This window comes from Bubalus kerabau, chromosome X, assembly GCF_029407905.1.
Source record: "Bubalus kerabau isolate K-KA32 ecotype Philippines breed swamp buffalo chromosome X, PCC_UOA_SB_1v2, whole genome shotgun sequence".
In the NCBI taxonomy this organism is placed as follows: Eukaryota; Metazoa; Chordata; class Mammalia; order Artiodactyla; family Bovidae; genus Bubalus; species Bubalus kerabau.
The window spans coordinates 62,347,635-62,367,888 of NC_073647.1; positions in this window are offsets into that span (position 1 = coordinate 62,347,635).

Genomic DNA, 20,254 nt, shown 5'->3' on the forward strand with positions numbered 1-20,254 from the left:
GTCATTCCCTTCTCCTGCCTTCAATCTTTCCCAGCATCAGTGTCTTTTTCCAATGAGTCAGTTATTCACATCAGGTGGCCAAAGTATTGGAGCTTCAGCATCAGTCCTTCCAGTGAATATTCAGGACTGATTTCCTTGAGAATGGACTGGTTGGATCTCCTTGCAGTCCAAGGGACTCTCAAGAGTCTTCTCCAACACCACAGTTCAAAATCATCAATTCTTTGGTGCTCAGCTTTCTTTATGGTCCAACTCTCACATCCATACATGACTACTGGAAAACCCATAGCTTTGACTAGACAAACCTTTGTCAGAAAAGTAATGTCTCTGCTTTGTAATACACTGTCTAGGGCTGCCCTTGTGGCTCAGCTGGTAAAGAATCTGTCTGCAATGTGGGAGACCTGGGTTCGATCCCTGGGTTGGGAAGATCCCCTGGAGAAGGGAAAGGCTACCCATTCCAGTATTCTGGCCTGGAGAATTCCATGGACTTTATAGTCCATTGGGTCACAAAGAGTTGGACATGACTGAGTGACTTTCACTAGGTTGCTGCTGAGTCACTTCAGTTGTGTCCGACTCTGTGCGACCCCATAGACGGCAGCCCACCAGGGTCCCCTGTCCCTGGGATTCTCCAGGCAAGAACACTGGAGTGGGGTGCCATTTCCTTCTCCAATGCATGAAAGTGAAAAGAGAAAGTGAAGTCGCTCAGTTGTGTCTGACCTTCAGCGACCCCATGGACTGCAGCCTTCCAGGCTCCTCCATCCGTGGGATTTTCCAGGCAAGAGCAATGGAGTGGAGTGCCATTGCCTTCTCCGTTCACTAGGTTAGTCAGAGCTTTTCTTCCAAAGAGCAAGTGTATTTTAATTTTATGGCTGCAGTCACCATCTGCAGTGATTTGGGAGCCCAAGAAAATAAAGTCTGTCACTCTTTCCTTTGTTTCCCCATCTATTTGCCATGAAGTGATTGGACTGGATGCCATGATCTTCGTTTTCTGAATGTTGAGTTTTAAGCCAACTTTTTCACTCTCCTCTTTCACTTTCATCAAGAGGCTCTTTAGTTACTTTTGCTTTCTGCCATAAGTGTGGTGTCATCTACATATCTGAGGTTATTGCTATTTCTCCCAGCAATCTTGATTCCAAATGTGCTTCATCCAGCTAGGCATTTTGCAAGATGTACTCTGCATATAAGTTAAATAAGCAGGGGGACAATATACAGCCTTGATGTACTGCTCTCCCAATATGGAACCAGTCCGTTGTTCCATGTTTGGTTCTAACTTGCCTCTTGACCTGCATACAGATACCTTGGGAGGCAGGTAAGGTGGTCTGGTACTCCCATCTCTAAGAATTTTCCACTTTGTTGTGATCCACACAGTCAAAGGCTTTAGTGTAGTCAATGAAGCAGAAGTAGATGTTTTTCTGGAATTATCTTGCTTTTTCTATGATCCAATGGATTTTGGTAATTTGATCTCTGGTTGTTCTGCCTTTTATAAATCCAGCTTGAATATCTGTAAATTCTTGGTTCACATACTACTGAAGCCTAACTTGGAGAATTCTGAGCATTAATTTGCTAGCCTGCAAGATGAGTGCAATTATGTGGTAGTTTCAACATTCTTTGGCATTGCTTTTCTTTGGCATTGGAATGAAAACTGATCTTTTCCAGTCCTGTGGCCATTGCTGAGTTTTCCAAATTTGCTGGAATATTGAGTGCACCACTTTCACAGCATCATCTTTTAGGATTTGAAATTGCTCAACTGGAATTCCATCACCTCCACCAGCTTTGTCTGTAGTGCTGCTTCCTAAGGCCAACTTGATTTCACATTCCAGGATGTCTGGCTCTAGATGAGTGATCACACCATCGTGATTATCCAGGTATTTCAGATCATTTTGATGTAGTTCATCTGTGTATTCTTGCCACCTCTTTTATTATTTTTTTAATGTAAGGACATTGCATTTATTTATTTATTTATTTATTTTTAAATTTATTTATTTTAATTGGAGGCTAATTACTTTACAATATTGGAGTGGTTTTTGCCAAACATTGAAATGAATCAGCCATGGGTGTACATGTGTCCCCCATCCTGAACTCCCCTCCCACCTTCCTCCCCATCCCATCCCTCAGGGTCATCACGGTGCACCAGCCCTGAGCACTCTGTCTCATGCATCGAACCTGGACTGGCGATCTGTTTCACATATGATAATATACATGTTTCAATGTTATTTTCTCAAATCATCCCACCCTCGCCTTTTCCCACACAGTCCAAAAGATTGGTCTATACATCTGTGTCTCTTTTGCTGTCTCACATATAGGGTCATCGTTACCATCTTTCTAAATTCCATATATATGTGTTAGTATACTGTATTGGTGTTTTTCTTTCTGGCTTACTTCACTCTGTATATTAGGCTCCAGTTTCATCCACCTCATTAGAACTGATTCAAATGTATTCCTTTTAATGGCTGAGTAATAGTCCATTGTGTATATGTACCATAACTTCCTAATCCATTCGTCTGCTGATGGGCATCTAGGTTGCTTCCATGTCCTGGCTATTATAAACAGTGCTGCGATGAACATTGGGTATACATGTCTCTTTCAATTCTGGTTTCCTTGGTGTGTATGCCTAGCAGTGGGATTGCTGGGTCATACGGCAGTTCTATTTCCAGTTTTTTAAGGAATCTCCACACTGTTCTCCATAGTGGCTGTACTAGTTTTCATTCCCACCAACAGTGTAAGAGGGTTCCCTTTTCTCCACATCCTCTCCAGCATTTATTGCTTGTAGACTTTTGGATCGCAGCCATTCTGTCTGGCGTGAGATGGTACCTCATTGTGGTTTTGATTTGCATTTCTCTGATAATGAGTGATGTTGAGCATCTTTTCATGTGTTTGATAGCCATCTATATGTCTTCTTTGGAGAAATGTCTGTTTAGTTCTTTGGCCCATTTTTTGATTGGGTCCTTTATATTTCTGGAATTGAGCTGCATGAGCTATTTGTATATTTTTGAGATTAGTTGTTTGTCAGTTGCTTCATTTGTTATTATTTTCTCCCATTCTGAAGGCTGTCTTTTCACCTCGCTTATAGTTTCCTTCATTGTGCAAAAGCTTTTAATTTTTATTAGGTCCCATTTGTTTATTTTTGCTTTTATTTCCATTACTCTGGGAGGTGGGTCATAGAGGATCCTGCTATGATTTACCTCAGAGAGTGTTTTGCCTATGTTTTCCTCTAGGAGTTTGTTTCTGGTCTTACATTTAGACCTTTAATCCATTTTGAGTTTATTTTTGTGTATGGTGTTAGAAAGTGTTCTAGCTTCATTCTTTTACTGGTGCTTGACCAGTTTTCCCAGCACCACTTGTTAAAGAGATTGTCTTTTCTCCATTGTATATTCTTGCCTCCTTTGTCAAAGATAAGGTGTCCATAGGTGTGTGGATTTATCTCTGGGCTTTCTATTTTGTTCCATTGATCTATATTTCTGTCTTTGTGCCAGTACCATACTATCTTGATGACTGTAGCTTTGTAGTATAACCTTAAGTCAGGCAGGTTGATCCCTCCAGGTCCATTCTTTCTCAAGATTGCTTTAGCTAATCAAAGTTTTTTATATTTCCATACAAATTGTGAAATTATTTGTTCTAGTTCTGTGGAAAATATTGTTGGTAGCTTAATAGGGATTGCATTAAATCTATAGATTGCTTTGGGTAAGTATACTTGTTTTCACTATATTGATTCTTTAGATCCATAAACATGGTATATTTCTCCATCTGTTTGTGTCATCTTGATTTCTTTCATCAGTGTTTTATAGTTTTCTATATATAGGTCTTTTGTTTCTTTAGGGAGATTTATTCCTAAGTATTTTATTCTTTTCGTTGCAATGGTGAATGGGATTGTTGCTTTAATCTCTCATTCTGTTTTCTCATTGTGAGTGTATAGGAATGCAAGGGATTTCTGTGTGTTAATTTTATATCCTGCAACTTTAGTATATTCATTGATTAGCTCTAGTGATTTTCTGGCAGAGTCTTTAGGGTTTTCTATGTAGAGGATCATGTCATCTGCAAACAGTGAGAGTTTTACTTCTTTGCATTCATTTCTTTTTCTGCTCTGATTGCTGTGGCTAAAACTTCCAAAACTATGTTGAATAGTAGTGGTGCGAGTGGGCACCCTTGTCTTGTTCCTGACTTTAGGGGAAATGCTTTCAATTTTTCACCATGGAGGATAATGTTTGCTATGGGTTTGTCATATATGGCTTTTATTATGTTGAGGTATGTTCCCTTTATTCCTGCTTTCTGGAGGGTTTTAATCATAAATGGATGTTGAATTTTGTCAAAGGCTTTCTCTGCATCTATTGAGATCATCATATGGTTTTTATCTTTCAATTTGTTAATGTGGTGTATTACTTTGATTGATTTGCATATATTGAAGAGTCCTTGCATCCCTGGGATAAAGCCCACTTGGTCATGATGTATGATCTTTATAATATGTTGTTGGATTCTGTTTGCTAGGATTTTGTTAAGGATTTTTGCATCTATGTTCACCAGTGATATTGGCCTGTAGTTTTCTTTTTTTGTGGCATCTTTGTCTGGTTTTGGTATTAGGGTGATGGTGGCCTCATAGAATGAGTTTGGCAGTTTACCTTCCTCTGCAATTTTTTGGAAGAGTTTGAGTAGGGTAGGTATTAGCTCTTCTCTAAATTTTTGGTAGAATTCAGCTGTGAAGCTGTCTGGTCCTGGGCTTTTGTTTGCCAGAAGATTTCTGATTAAAACATTTAAAACTATGGTCCACAAATGAACAGATTCATCGTGTAACCCATGTTTGTCCCTCTTCCTTCTATTCCCTTTCTTTTTTTTTTTTCTCTTTGACATTTGTGAAACCACCACCCAAGACTAGTAAACTACCAACATTGTATTTTCTACAGTGTTGTGACACATACAGGCACACACAAACACACACACACAGAGTATACAAATGTCTGAGTGTTCATATGTGTAACTATGAGGCATCTCCATTTCTATTTGATTTGAAAAATAATACATCTTTTTTATACAATGGTTAATTACATATGTGACACAACCAATTCTATTTCTGATGCATATGTTTTTTAATTTAGTAAAACATTTATCCTCCTATAACATTTTCTTCCACCAAAATGTGTATTCTAATTAACACATCAATGTCACGTAACAAGTAATTTTATCCTCAATGTTGAAATCATTAACTGAATTCACAATGCCATTAATAACGAGGCTAGATGTTTCTCTTTCATCAGCATGAACTTCCAAAAATGTATTATTATATTATTATTATTATATTATTTTCATAAAAGCAATATCAAATCACTTGCTATTAACTTTTAGTATTTGATGATGCTGATTTTTAACTATCATCAATAATTTTTTCCTAAATTCTTTTGCTAATGAAGCCAAATATTAAGAGATATCACTCCTATTTTTTAAAAGGGCATGAAAACTTGGGATTCAAATTTTGAACAATTAAATTAGAAGAAAAAATAATTTATTCTAAATTATAAGTTCTGTTCATAGAATAAGTCAACACAATTTCTGAATCTGTATGTATTTAATTGATATATTCTTAAATAACTACTATCTTCTGAAGCAAATGCAAATGTTTCTTTAGCAGATTTGTAAATTTGGTGTTTTTATTGCCCTTGGAAGGGATGTGCTAATTATGTTGAGTTAGAAAAGTGAAAGTCGCTCAGTCGTGTCCAACTCTTTGGGACCCCGTGGACTGTAGCCCACCAGGCTTGTCTGTCCATGGAGTTTTCCAGGCAGGAAGACTGGAATGGGTTGCCATTCCCTTCTGATTTGGGGCTTTTGACTTCTGCAGCTATTGCTTTATAAGATAATATATGTGTACTGTTTTAAGCCTTCAAGTTTGTGGTTAGGAAGCATTAGGAAACTAATTCAAGTAAAAATGGTCTACTAAATCCATATCAGCTTACTTTTGTAATAAGGAAGAATAATTCTTACCCCATATTGAACCTATTTTGAGGGCTTCCTTGGTGGCTCAGATGGTAAAGAATCTGCCTACAATGCAGGATGCCTGGATTGGATCCCTAGGTCAGGAAAATCCCCTGGAGAAGGAAATGACAACCCACTTCAGTATTCGTGCCTGGAGAACCCCATGGACAGAGGAGCCTGAATGGCTACTGTCCTTACTGTAAGGAAGAACAATCCTTACTCCATGTTGAACATATTTTAGTTCTTACCTTTGTATTCTGTAGTTAGCTGCCTTTGTTTAGTCATGCTAGCTCGGCTCATTAATCATTGAAAGAATTTTGCCTGCAGCTTGGGATGTACCTGATATTCTCCTTTCAAAAACAAAAAACAAAAAACTCTACTTCTGCTGAGGTGATAAGGAAATAAGAAAACGAAAAATTGGCTTTTGTCTTATCTAGTTCTGCGGGAATACCTTGACCAGATCCCTGTAGAAGTTCACTGACCAAGAATAAAGAAGTTTTGTAACCTCCCTCAGACCCTCACTGATGCCCAGCTGCTTGAGGCTATTCCTCACCACCTAACCTCACTTCCTCCCGCTTCTCCCTTTACTGCATAAAAGAAGCTTGAATTCCACCCCAAATTAACATTGTTCTTTAGGCCATTGCACTCATCTCACACGCTAGTAAAGTAATGCTCAAAATTCTCCAAGCCAGGCTTCAGCAATATGTGAACCGTGAACTTCCAGATGTTCAAGCTGGTTTTAGAAAAGGCAGAGGAGCCAGAGATCAAATTGCCAACATCTGCTGGATCATGGAAAAAGCAAGAGAGTTCCAGAAAAACATCTATTTCTGCTTTATTGACTATGCCAAAGCCTTTGACTGTGTGGATCACAATAAACTGTGGAAAATTCTGAAGGAGATGGGAATACCAGACCACCTGACCTGCCTCTTGAGAAACCTGTGTGCAGGTCAGGAAGCAACAGTTAGAATTGGACATGGAGCAACAGACTGGTTCCAAATAGGAAAAGGAGTACGTCGAGGCTGTATATTGTCACCCTGCTTATTTAACTTCTATGCAGAGTACATCATGAGAAACCCTGGGCTGGAAGAAGCACAAGCTGGAATCAAGATTGCTGGGAGAAATATCAATAACCTCAGATATGCAGATGACACCACCCTTATGGCAGAAAATGAAGAGGAACTAAAAAGCCTCTTGATAAAATGTGAAAAAAGAGAGTGAAAAAGTTGGCGTAAAGCTCAACATTCAGAAAACTAAGATCATGGCATCTGGTCCCATCACTTCATGGGAAATAGATGGGGAAACAGTGGAAACAGTGTCAGACTTTATTTTGGGGGGGCTCCAAAATCACTGCAGATGGTGATTGCAGCCATGAAATTAAAAGATGCTTACTCCTTGGAAGGAAAGTTATGACCAACCTAGATAGCATATTCAAAAGCAGAGACATTACTTTGCCAACAAATGTCCATCTTAGTCAAGGCTATTGTTTTTCCGGTGGTCGTGTATGGATGTGAGAGTTGGACTGTAAAGAAAGCTGAGCACCGAAGAATTGATGCTTTTGAACTGTGGTGTTGGGGAAGACTCTTGAGAGTCCCTTGGACTGCAAGGAGATCCAACCAATCCATTCTAAAGGAGATCAGTCCTGGGTGTTCTTTGGAAAGACTGATGCTGAAGCTTAAACTCTAATACTTTGGCCACCTCATGCAAAGTGTTGACTCACTGGAAAAGACTGATGCTGGGAGGGATTGGGGGCAGGAGGAGAAGGGGACGACAGAGGATGAGATGGCTGGACGGCATCACCGACTTGATGGACATGAGTTGGGGTGAACTCCAGGAGTTGGTGATGGACAGGGAGGCCTGGCGTGCTGCAATTCATGGGGTCGCAAAAAGTCGGACATGACTGAGCAACTGAACTGAACTGAATAATTAGTAATGTTGAACATCTTTTCATGTGCCTATTGGTCATCTGTATGTCTTCTTTCAATCATGCCTTTAAAAAAACTATTTTTAGACAATTGTAGACTTACATGTAGTTGTAAGAAGCAATAGAGAGTGATATCTTATGCCCCTTACCCATTTCCCTTAAATGGTAACCCATGTAGCTACAATAAAATGTCACAAACAGAAAACGGACATTGGTATAATGAAATAAAATTCATAGTTTAAGGTAAGACAAGAAAAATTTAAACATAAACATTTTCTCCACTTCTTTGGTCTTCCTCTTTCTCTTCTTGTGCATTTTTATTATGTATTGACCAGGCCTTCCCAAAGGCAGAAATACCTGCTCAACCACAAAGGGAAACTTTTCTTTTTCTGACACCAGCCATGTAACTCCTTAGAAGATAACATTCCTTACTCAATCCTGTAAGGGGTTACAATGACCCACCATTCACCTTGTACATGCAAACATCTTTGGTGAACTTTATGTACAATGCCAGTATATCATTTTCCTTAAAGACAGTGATTTGTGAAGAACAACCTGGTCATATGACTTGGTAATATACTTGGTCCCTCACCTGGTAGAAAGTCTTAGCTTAGATACTTATGTATGACCTTATTAATGTTATTTGTATTCTGTATATTACAAGTAATATTACTTGTATTCTGCCTATTTTAAAAGATTTTTTTCCTTGCATTACCAAATGGGTGACTGAGTCACCAGTAATAATAATGAAGACTTGGAGACTTGAAACAATTGAACAAATATGTAATTCCAAATGAGAGGAATGATTGTAAGAGTGTAACCCTAGATATGTGAAGAAACAAAAGGAAGAATCTTTTCCTGGACCATAATTGTCTAATAAGACAGGTGGTCTAGAGATTTTTGATTACTGTTAATAAGCCCTAAGAGTCTTCCCTGGTGGCTCAGTTTGTAAAGAGTCTGCCTGCAGTGTGAGAGACCCAGGTTCAATCCCTGGGTCGGGAAGATCCCCTGGAGAAGGAAATGGCAGCCCACTCCAGTATTCTTGCCTGAAGAATTCCATGGACAGAAGAGCCTGGTTGGCTACAGTCCATGAAGTCACAAAGAGTCAGACAGTGACTAACACTTTTGTTGTAGCCACGCGTTCTGGGAAACAAACTCACTCAGAAGAACAATGCAGATAGTGGAGTGCAGTTTATTACACCAGTGAGCGCAAGGCAGAGTCTCCTCTTAGCCAAGGACCCCAACCAGTTTTTGTGAAAACCTTATATACCCTAAGCGTACGTGCCCAAACTCACCTCCCCAAAATTCCCTGAAACTAGTCTGAACAAAGGGAAAAGAGAGATACAATCAAAGTTAACCCGTGATTCATAAGCCTTAAGCCTAGGTAGTTAACAGTGGACAATTATCAATAGGTTGTGGTCATTCCCCAATAAGCATAATAGAATGTATGATTCTATTCGGTTACACAGATAATTAGGGTATTCTTTTAGGCAATGGAGAGCCCTGGGGCTCTTCCTTCCGGGAGCCTGGTTTTTCAGTTGGTATGTCGTTTCCATAGATACTGGGCATATAGCTCAAAGTCCACAGTCCGGCCCAAGATGGAGTCCTGCTTTCAAGATAGAGCCTATTCTGTTTCCTCCTTCACTTTCACTTTCAAAAGGCCCTAACCAGTAATAACATATTGAGTTGGCCTGTCAATGAAATCGTGGCTTGACCTGTGAATGAGCATTCCTAGCACCATGGAACAAAATGGTCATGAAAGGCCTCCCAACCCTTGGTCAAATTTATAACTATGAAGGAGCCCTAACAATTAAAGAAGGTTGCTCACCACTAGGTTCTACAAGTCCCTGACCTTCAACACACACAGAAAGGAGTTCAGGATGAAGACCAGGAATGAGGCACTCTGTGCTCTGGGAAAAGCAGCAGAACTGGCCTTCAGATAGCCAGATATTTTCAGGAGAAAAATTTTATGAATCCACTTTCCTTGCATCTTCTCATACTTAGAAAAGCACTAAAATTATTAACTAAGATATATGTTCCTTGCAAATAGCAGTAACTTTTTTCCAATATGTGTGCTTGATTGTACATACCCCTTCTCTAAAATCACATATATACTGGCCTTCCTTTTATCTCTTTGAAACAGTATCTGGTTCTTTTCAAAGACTGAGTCCTGGGTTGTAATCTTCAGGTTGTCTTGAATAAATTTTCCATTTCTCTCTGAGATTTGACTATTGATTAATTTTATGATTGACAAGTACAAACCACCAATCTTATTCAGATTTCACCATTTTACATGCACCTGTTTCTTCATGAGTATGTGTATTTAGTGTTTTGACATTTTATCGTACATACTTTCCCATATGAAATATCATTAACCCCTACATCTATCTGAGACGTTATCCAAAAATCAACCAGTACAGGGAAGATTACTTATCCAAGACTCTATGGTGTGCCTGGTCTCTAAAGTTCTAATGCAGTACTCCTCTGCAAGGCCTCTTCTTTATGGGTCACATACTACACATTATTCTTTAGAAAATGACATAGAATTTTAAAAAGGGGTAGGAAAGTATATGAAATAAAATGGGAAAGGGTGATGGTTTTCTTTTGCAAACCCTCTGGAACTGGCCCAGTGATTGTTTTTCTTTTTTCTAAATTATCAGAGAAATCACTTTCATATATAGAAATGACACTGAAGTTAATTCTTAATGTTTCCAGTTAACATTTCCACATGATTAACATGTAATCATGCTATTTGGATTATGTCTAAAAGAGTCTTCTTTAAAGAAAGGATGAATGTGAGAAAGGAAGGGAACTAATATCTGTTCGTGCCAAGTTACCTATACATATACATATTCTGTGTATGACACTTGAAATATTTTGCTGCTCAAAATAATTGTCTGATATGAATACAATTATTCCCATTTTAAAAATGAGAAGAAGAAAACTCACATATATCAGGTGCCTTTTAAATATCTCCCCATAGGTACAGTGATCATAGAAAAACTAACACTGAGGCAGTGGTTCTCCTCAGATAACACACTGCACCCTTTTTACTTTGTGGTCATACTGGGCTTCCCATGTGGTGCTAGTGGTAAAGAGTTCATCTGCCAATGCAGGAGATGCAAGAGATGGGGGATTCATCCCTGGATCACGAAGATCCCCTGGAGTAGGAAATGGTAACCCACTCCAATATTCTTGCCTGGAGAGTCCCATGGACAGAGGAGCCTGGTGAGTTACAGTCCATGGGCTGCAAAGAGTCAGACACAACTGAGCACACTCACAAATACACACACACACATGCACTGTGCTCAGGGGTAAGTATTTTTGAAATGTGTATGTTTTGTTGACAATTCATGCATGTATGAATGGATACTAATACTTTTCTTTCTTCAAGTGGGCATTTCCAATAATTATAAACATCTAGATCTCAGAAGAAAGATCTGGGACATGAATTTTGGTGGGTGTGTCTGGCAAATAATAAACATTCAATAAATATATATCAAAATGATAAATCTATGCATCTGTGAAAGATATTAGCCTTAATCACTTAGCCCCTAGAACAAAATAGCAAAATAGACAAAATTTGTAAATAGTGCACAGCTGAAAAAATATAGGTGGTCAATTACAACAAGAAACAGTTCAAACTTACTAATAATTTAAGGAATGTAAACAAAAACATCTAAATAAACATTTATCACCTATTATCTGACAAAAATTGAGTATGGAAAGAACCCAACAAAATGGGCCAAATTTTACATAAGAAAAATTTTAGAACTGATTCTGTATGTGTGGAAAGAGAGAGTGAAAGAGGCTCAATTTCAATATACATCAAGGAAATGGGAACACAGTTTTCAATTAGACATGAGTTTAAATATTTTTGTGACCCCAGGAAGGTGAAGATGAAGAAATGAGAATTGTCATATACTTTCTGAGAGAGTTTAAATTATTGAAATAAAGTCCCAGGGAATATATTAATAAATGTAAATATGTAATATAGGGACATTTTATCACGTGTGTAAAAAGGCAAAATGCTTGTCTGAGGAGGCCTTACAAATAGCTGAGAAAAGAAGAGAAGCTAAAGGCAAAGTGAAGTCGCTCAGTCGTGTCTGACTCTTTGTAACCCCATGGACTGTAGCCTATTATGCTCCTCCTTCAATGGGATTATCAAGGCAACAGTACCGGAGTGGGTTGCCATTTCCTTCTCCAGAGGATCTTCCTGACCCAGGGATCAAACCCAAGTCTCCCACACTGTAGGCAGATGCTTTACCTTCTGGGCCACCAGGGAAGTCCAACCAAAAGGCAAAGGAGAAAACGAAAGATATACCATCTGAATGCAGAGTTCAAAAGAATAGCAAGGAGACAAAAAGTTTTCCTCAATGATCAGTGAAAAAACAAATAAAGGAAAACAATAGAATGTGAAAGGCTAGAGATCTCTTCAAGAAAATTAGAGATACCAAGGGAACATTTCATGCAAAGATGGGCACAATAAAGGACAGAAATGGGATGGACCTGACAGAAGCAGAAGATATTAAGAAGAGGTGGCAAGAATACACAGAAGAACTATACAGAAAAGATCTTCATGACCCAGATAACCACAATGGTGTGATCACTCAAGTAGAGCCAGACATACTGGAATGTGAAGTCAAGTGGGCCTTAGGAAGCATCACTATGAACAAAGCTAGTGGAGGTGATGGAATTCCAGTTGAGCTATTTCAAATCCTAAAAGATGATGCTGTGAAAGTGCTGCACTCAATATGCCAGAAAATTTGGAAAACTCAGCAGTGGCCACAGGACTGGAAAAGGTCAGTTTCCATTCCCATCCCAGGGAAAGGCAATGCCAAAGAATGCTCAAACTATCACACAATTGCACTCATCTCACATGCTAGCAAAGTCATGCTCAAAATTCTCCAAGACAAGCTTCAACAGTATGTGAACTGTGAACTTCCAGATGTTCAAGCTAGATTTAGAAAAGGCAGAAGAACCAGGGATCAAATTGCCAATATCCATTGGATCATCAAAAAAGCAACAGAGTTCCAGGAAAACATCTACTTCTACTTTATTGACTATGCCAAAGCCTTTGACTGTGTGGATCACAACAAACTGGAAAATTCTTCAAGAGATGGGAATACCAGACCACCTAACCTGCCTCCTAGAAATCTATATGCAGGTCAAGAAGCAATCGTTAGAACCAGAAATGGAACAACAGACTGGTTCCAAATTGGGGAAGGAGTACGTCACCCTGCTTTTTTAACCTATATGCAGAGTACATCATAAGAAATGCCGGGCTGGATGAAGCACAAGCTGTCATCAAGATTGCCAGGAGAAATATCAATAACCTCAGATATGCATATAACACCACCCTTATGGTAGAAAGCAAAGAACTAAAGAGCCTATTGATGAAAGGTGAAAGAAGAGAGTGAAAAAGTTGGCTTAAAACTCAACAATCAGAAAGCAAAGATCATGGCATCCAGTCCCATCACTTCATGGCAAATAGTTGGGGAAACAATGGAAACAGTGACAGACTTTATCTTCTTGGGCTCCACAATTACTGCAGATGGTGACTTCAGCCATGAAATTAAGACATTTGTTTCTTGGAAGAAAAGCTATGACCAACCTAGACAGCATATTAAAAAGCAGAGACATTACTTTGCCAACAAAGGTCCAGCTAGTCAAAGCTATGGTTTTTCCAGTAGTCATGTATGGATATGAGAGTTGGACTATAAAGAAAGCTGAGCGCCAAAGAATTGATGCTTTTGAAATGTGGTGTTGGAAAAGACTTTTGAGAGTCCCTTGGACTGCAAGGAGATCCAACCAGTACACCCTAAGGGAAATCAGTCCTGAATACTCATTGGAAGGACTGATGCTGAAGTTGAAACTCCAATACTTTGGCCACCTGATGCAAAGAACTGTCTCATTTGAAAAGACCCTGATGCTGGAAAGATTGAAGGTGAGAGGAGAAGGGGACAACAGAGGATAAGATGGTTGGATGGCATAACTGACTCGAACATGAGTTTGAGCAAGCTCTAGGGGTTGGTGATGGACAGGGAAGCCTGGCGTGCTACAGTCCATGGGGTCACAAAGCACTGGACACAGCTGAGCTACTGAACTGAACTGATAAGAACAGGCTGGCAAAAGGATATTGACTTCAGCATTGCCTGAAACATGAAACAGAAAGCAGATGAAATAAGCAGCTCAAAAACCTTTGTTTGTCTATCTATGTATTCCTTACTTAACACGTGTGTGTGTGTGCACGCATGCACACACGTGATCAGTTTTGTCTTATTCTTTCAGACCCCATGGACTGTAGTCAGCCAGGCCCCTCTGTCCATGGGATTCTCCAGGCAAGAATATTGGAGTGGGTTGCCATTTTCTCCTCCAAGAAATCTTCCCGATGAAGGGATCGAACCTGCATCTCCTATGTCTCCTGCATTGGCAGGTGGATTCTTTACCACTGATCCACCAGGGAAGACCTACTTAATAGATGATTTCAAGCAATTCATGTTACCTATACAATTATAACTCCCCAAGTCCATATCTCACTCCTGAAATCTGGATATTTGACTGCTGTGCAATTCACTCTTTCCCCTTTGAAAGTGTATTTCAGAGAACTTTTGTTAATGAACATGCTTTATAATTTATTTAAATATTCTACTTCTTATGGAAATTTAGATTCTTTCCAATTTTCTTTTCCTCTACTGTACACAATTATACTACTTTGCTTAACTTCCCTTGTAATTAGGTGAAAGTGAAGCACTTTTGTTGCCTCCTATCATATCTCCTTGGCTACATCCACAGCTATTGTGGACCGTTCCCTGTGAGCTCTCTCTGATAGCAGCAGTGTCCTGTCTCAAGCAGGCCACTTCCATTCACTTTCCTGCTTCAAATTCTTCTCATTAAACTCAAAGTCTTCATAATCCCCACACAAGCTTATCCCTGAATTTCAGGGGATTTAATGTTCCCCCTGAGCAATCCTTAACCAACAGAAGACAGAGAGATAAATTAACCTTCCAGCCCCCCACCCTCAGCTTATTAACAGACAGTTCTGGGAGACATTTTGTATACTTTTCAGATGTCCCAGCTAACCCTAGTCTGCATTACCTACTTTTAGCAGTAATGTGAACAATGCACCATTGTGCTTGCTTTAACTCTTTCTTGACTCAATTCTGGCTTTTACTTCACTGCTGCTTCCTGGGATCACCTCCCAAATAAAATACTAGCACCCAAGTTCTGCTTTGTGGGTAACTCAAACTGAAACACCAAGTAATGGAGTTCTATCCATAGGAATGTGGATAGAAGCAATACATGTCACTCCTACACTTAGCCTCTAAAATCACCCCAAGCACTACTCCTTTCCCTAGTTTTTTGCCAGCAGAGAATTTGTCATAGAACTCTGAGTCTCAAGATAATGGCAGGGCCACAAGATAGAAGGTCTTAGTTCCTGTAACCCCATTTGCAGGAAAAGCATTTATGAGAAAAACTTGACAAGTAACACCAGTGTTGGACTGTTCTATGAGAGAATAAGCTTCCATTTTATTAAATCAAAGAAAAATTCACACTGTATGCTATGCCATCTTGAAAAATACAACTGGGTACCACCTTTTCCTCCATTAGTGCCAGTTTAGAAGTTATAAATCTTTTCTCCTTGTTTTCTCATAATGAGAATTCAGGCATCCAGATGAAGGGAGCAAATATCTCTCTGATTTGTCTTAAGTTCAAAGGTTTGGGGGCAGAGGTTCTCTACTTTCTTGGGTGATTCAGTAACTCATAAGAACTGTTTCACCTTGGGCCTCTGAGCAGATCCTCATTCAGTCCCCGCACTGGGAAGACAGTCTTGCCTTTGACTCATCTGGTGTGCTAAGAGATGGCACCAGGGCAGTGTGCTGTGGTGTTACCTAACAACTGCTCCTGGATTGCTCCCTAAGTCAATACATTGACAGGAAAATTCTGGACCAGTGCCACAGTCACTAGTGCAGGGGGCCTCTGATTGTGCATTATCCAGCCAGATCCACCAGGATGCCAGACACCTGATGCATCCCTGAAAAGAAAAGTCCCAGAAGGAATAGCACTCCTCTGATATACAAGGACTCATTTTTCTATTCATTAATAACTAAATGTATCTTGAGCTTAAAACTCATAGTGTTCCATTAGAGGTGTTTCATTAAATTTATAGCAGGAATAGGAGGGTAAAAAAGAAAATGATTATATGAAAAAAATCAAAGATTAAACCTGAAAAAGACAGCTCTTTCATAGTACCTTTTAAACTTACTCAAGATTCAAGGCATTGAAGATTTTTCAAAAAACCTCTCTATGGACCTTTAATCCCTGTTTAGCCATAGGATATATGTCCTGCTTCACCCCCAATGTCTCTGTGTCTATCTCTCTCTAGTGCTTCCTCATCAAAGACATTTTCTACATTCACTGTTAACATTCTTCACTTCCAACTGACATTATCACACTGTCACATGCTCTCACAATGGTTGCAAATCACTGTTTTGTCACAAGGTGCAGAAGATTTTGTATATATATATTAACATACTGAGGGCTACTTTTAATGACCTCCAAAAAATGCATGTTTGTGCAGACTGCTCCTGTCACTTAACAAATCTTTGACAGTTTCCCAGGCTCTGGAGAATAAGGTCCTGGGTACAAACCCAAGCTGTCCTGCTCCCTAACTGTGCAGTCCTGAGCCAAGTCCTTATTCTCCCTGTCCCTCAATTTTTCATCTATAAAATGAAGATTAACACCATAACTACCTTATAATGATGCTATGATCATTAAATGTCTCAATATAGAAAAAGCACTTGGCACATAAAAATTTTAGTCATTTTAATTTATTTTCCCGTGTCTTATCAGACATTAGTATACCTACTATGCATATAGTATAGACTGACATTTATTCACAGTCACTGGCTTTGAGGAATGTCTTTAGTGAGAAAAGCAGGTGACAAAACTATTGGGTTAGCCAAAAAGTTCATTCAGGTTTTTCTGTACCATCTTATCAACATTTTGGCCAACCCAGTAAGTATAAATGTGATCTTATATTTGTACATAAATCTGAAAATGCATGCACACATGCATAACTATATAAATTCCTGTATAAGAAAGCTATTAGAAGAGTACAATACAGATGAAAATATTAGTGGTTATTTATTGAGGTCCTTTAATGGACTGGAACCTGGTGGCCTGGAGTCAATGATAAGAAAGTAAAAAAGAGGGAGAAAAAGGCCGATATTCCTTGGTTTACGCAGAAAGCCAATAAAGCCTTCGGCACAAGGCTTGCACTGCTACACGTAGGCACCAGGCGCCCCCTTTAGGGGGTGAAGGCACAGTGCATCTTCACCAGAGGGTCTTAGAAGCCCAGGCAAGAAAGTGAGCTCAGTGAGCCTCTGCACTCCAGAGAATTAGCCTGAGAGAGAGAAAGAGAGAGAGAGAGAAAGAAAGACATGGGGACCCAAGCTCTGATGGAGCAAAGGTGTTTTATTCAACATCATGTGAGTATATATACTGTCTTAAAAGGTAGCTATTTTCAGCAAAGATAAAAATCAAAAATCCAGACTTACAAATTATCAAGGAAAATATAAGGCAATCCATTTCAAAGAGAGAGGGTTGTAAATAATCACTTTCACCATATGGCTCATAAAAAGGAAGAGGGTTGTAAATAGTTGCTTATCATCGTATGGAAAAACTAACGAAGGAAATGCATGCATTCCTAAGCCCCCGGGAGTAGTTTGCTAACCCACTTAATTCCTGAATATTCAGGAATTAATAAGGGACAGAGGATTCATGACAGATCCAAAACAGCACACAGGAAGCCTCCTGTTAAATGCTTCCTGACAGTTACTCTGGATTGAAATATATCCCCTGAAAAATGTAGGCTGAAGTCATAATTCCAACTATCTCAGAATATGACCTTGTTTGCAAACAAGGTCTTTATACAGGTAATCAAGTTAAAATGAGGTTATTGGGGTGGGCTATAATCTGATATGACTGGTGTCTTCATAAAAAGGGGACATTTAGACACCGAGACACACAGAAGATAAGATGAAGAGACAGAGGGAGAAAGTCACATGAAGTTGGAGGATTGGGAGTGGTGCATCTACAAGCCAAGAAACACTGGAGATTGTTTTCAAACTCCAGGAAGCTAGGAAGAGGCAAGGGTGCAGTCTTATAGGTTTCAGAGAGAGAGAGAGACAGCATGGCCCATTGATATCTTGATTTTGGACTTCTAGCATCCAGAATCGAGAGACAATAAATTTCTGTTTTTTAAGCCACTCACTTTGTGGTACTATGTTAAGGCAGCCCTAGGAAATAAATACAGCAGTTATGTTTTAAATGGTATATTTTGAGGTAATGTTACTTTATTTCCTTTCTATGTATAGTTTTTAACTATAGTACACACTTACTGACCTTGCAGCAATACAAAGTAATTAAATGGTATGGAAACAAATATTTTCAGTTCTATCAACAGGAAAGTCACTTAGCTTTAGAACAGGGAATGCACCTGAGGAACTGGAAGGGAGACAAGATAGTGGGGGAACTTTCACAGTATAACAGGACATACTTCCCCAAAACTCCAAACCACACTGATTATAATCAATATTTTTAATTTCTTCCTAGTTAACTGGGAAAAAACATGGTACCTCAGGTTGTTTAATCTTACTTTGCCCTGAATAATGGTAATGTTGAAGGCCTTGTGATAGGAGAGACAGTAGCATGTCCTGGTTAGATGTATGGACTCAGGAGCCACACAATATATCTTTCCCTTATCACCTGCTAGCCCTATCCTTAGTTTCGTACGTTTAAAGTTGGGCAACAATAGCTCCTCCTCATAGGTTGTGGTAAGCATTAAATGAGTAAGTATAGGTTTAGCACTTACAACAGAGTCAGGCATGGAGGAAGTCAGCAATAAAGTCGGTAACCATTGCCATCATTATTTTCATACCTGAATTGAGACCTGAATTAGTGTCATTTTAAGTACGTAGATTTATATTGATTGGCATGGCTTGACATTCATAATACAATGTTTGTATAAACAAATCTGTTTACAAAACTGTAAGTAGGATATCATCTTATTGCTATTCTTAATTATGGGAGTGCATGCTAAGTCACTTCAGTCATGTTCGACTCTTTGCAACCCTAAGGACTTTAGCCTGCCAGTTCCTCTGTCCATGGGATTCTCCAGGCAAGAATAATGGAATGGGTTGCCATTTCCTTCTCCAGGGCATCTTCCTTACCCAGGGATCAAATCTGCATCTCTTACGTCTCTTGCATTGGCAGGTGGATAGCATTCTGAAAACAATGACTCAGATGGTAAAGAATCTGCCTGCAATGCAGGGGACCCGGGTTCAACCCCTGGGTTGGAAAGATCCCCTGGAGAAGGGAATGGCAACCCACTCCAGTATTCTTGCCTGGAGAATTCCATGGACAGAGGGGCCTGGTGGACTACAGTCCATGGGGTTGCAAAGATTGGGACACGACTGAGTGACTAACACTTTCACTTTCACTGAAAACAATATGTATGTTCAAATGATAAGAGTGTTTACTCAAGAGTAGTAGACATTTAAGGGTTTCTAATGATTATTTTTCTTTCCTGTATTTTCCACTTTTATCTGCAATAAACGCGTCTTGGTTTTGGAATTGAAAAGATCAGCGAAAAAACTTCCTAGCCCAGGCTACCATTTGACAATCCCCATTTGGTAGCTTCAGGGAAATTGTAGATGCCTAAGGGAAGAGCAAGCACAAGCACGTCTGTCAAATAAGCCAACATTGCACAGTCAGACAATGTCTCCATTTCTCTGGAATATTTGTGAAGGTCATGAAATTAAAATAGTTTCACAATATGCTTTTTTCTTTTCTCTCTCAAAGAAAGCCCCTTGAATTGAAACCATGTTTAACCACCCAGTGAGCCAAGCAGTGAGTGCCACAGGGGATGGAAAGGATGAGGAACTGCATGAGATCACCCAGCACTTGATCCAATAGCTTCTAGAAAGAGAGAATTCTTAAGCAGAGGTTTTCAAGAGTAAAAGTTTGATCACAGCCCCTTTCAGACTAGGCTCCCAGGGTAATCAACACATGTAAATTAAAACACCTTTGAAATCTTTCCCCTTTGCAACTAAAACTAATAAAAGCAGAGAAAAGTACAATATTCACAGGGAATTGGTTCCAGAATGCCCCACAGATAGCAAATTCCATGTATACTCAAATCCTTTCTACAAAATATATAAAATAGTATAGTATTTGCATATAACCAATACACATCTTCCCTCCTGTTTACTTTAAATCAACTCTAGATTGCTTATAATATCTAACACAATGTAAATGCTATATAAATAGTTGCAGGTGTGTGCAAATTCAAGCTTTGCTTTTTGGAACTTTCTG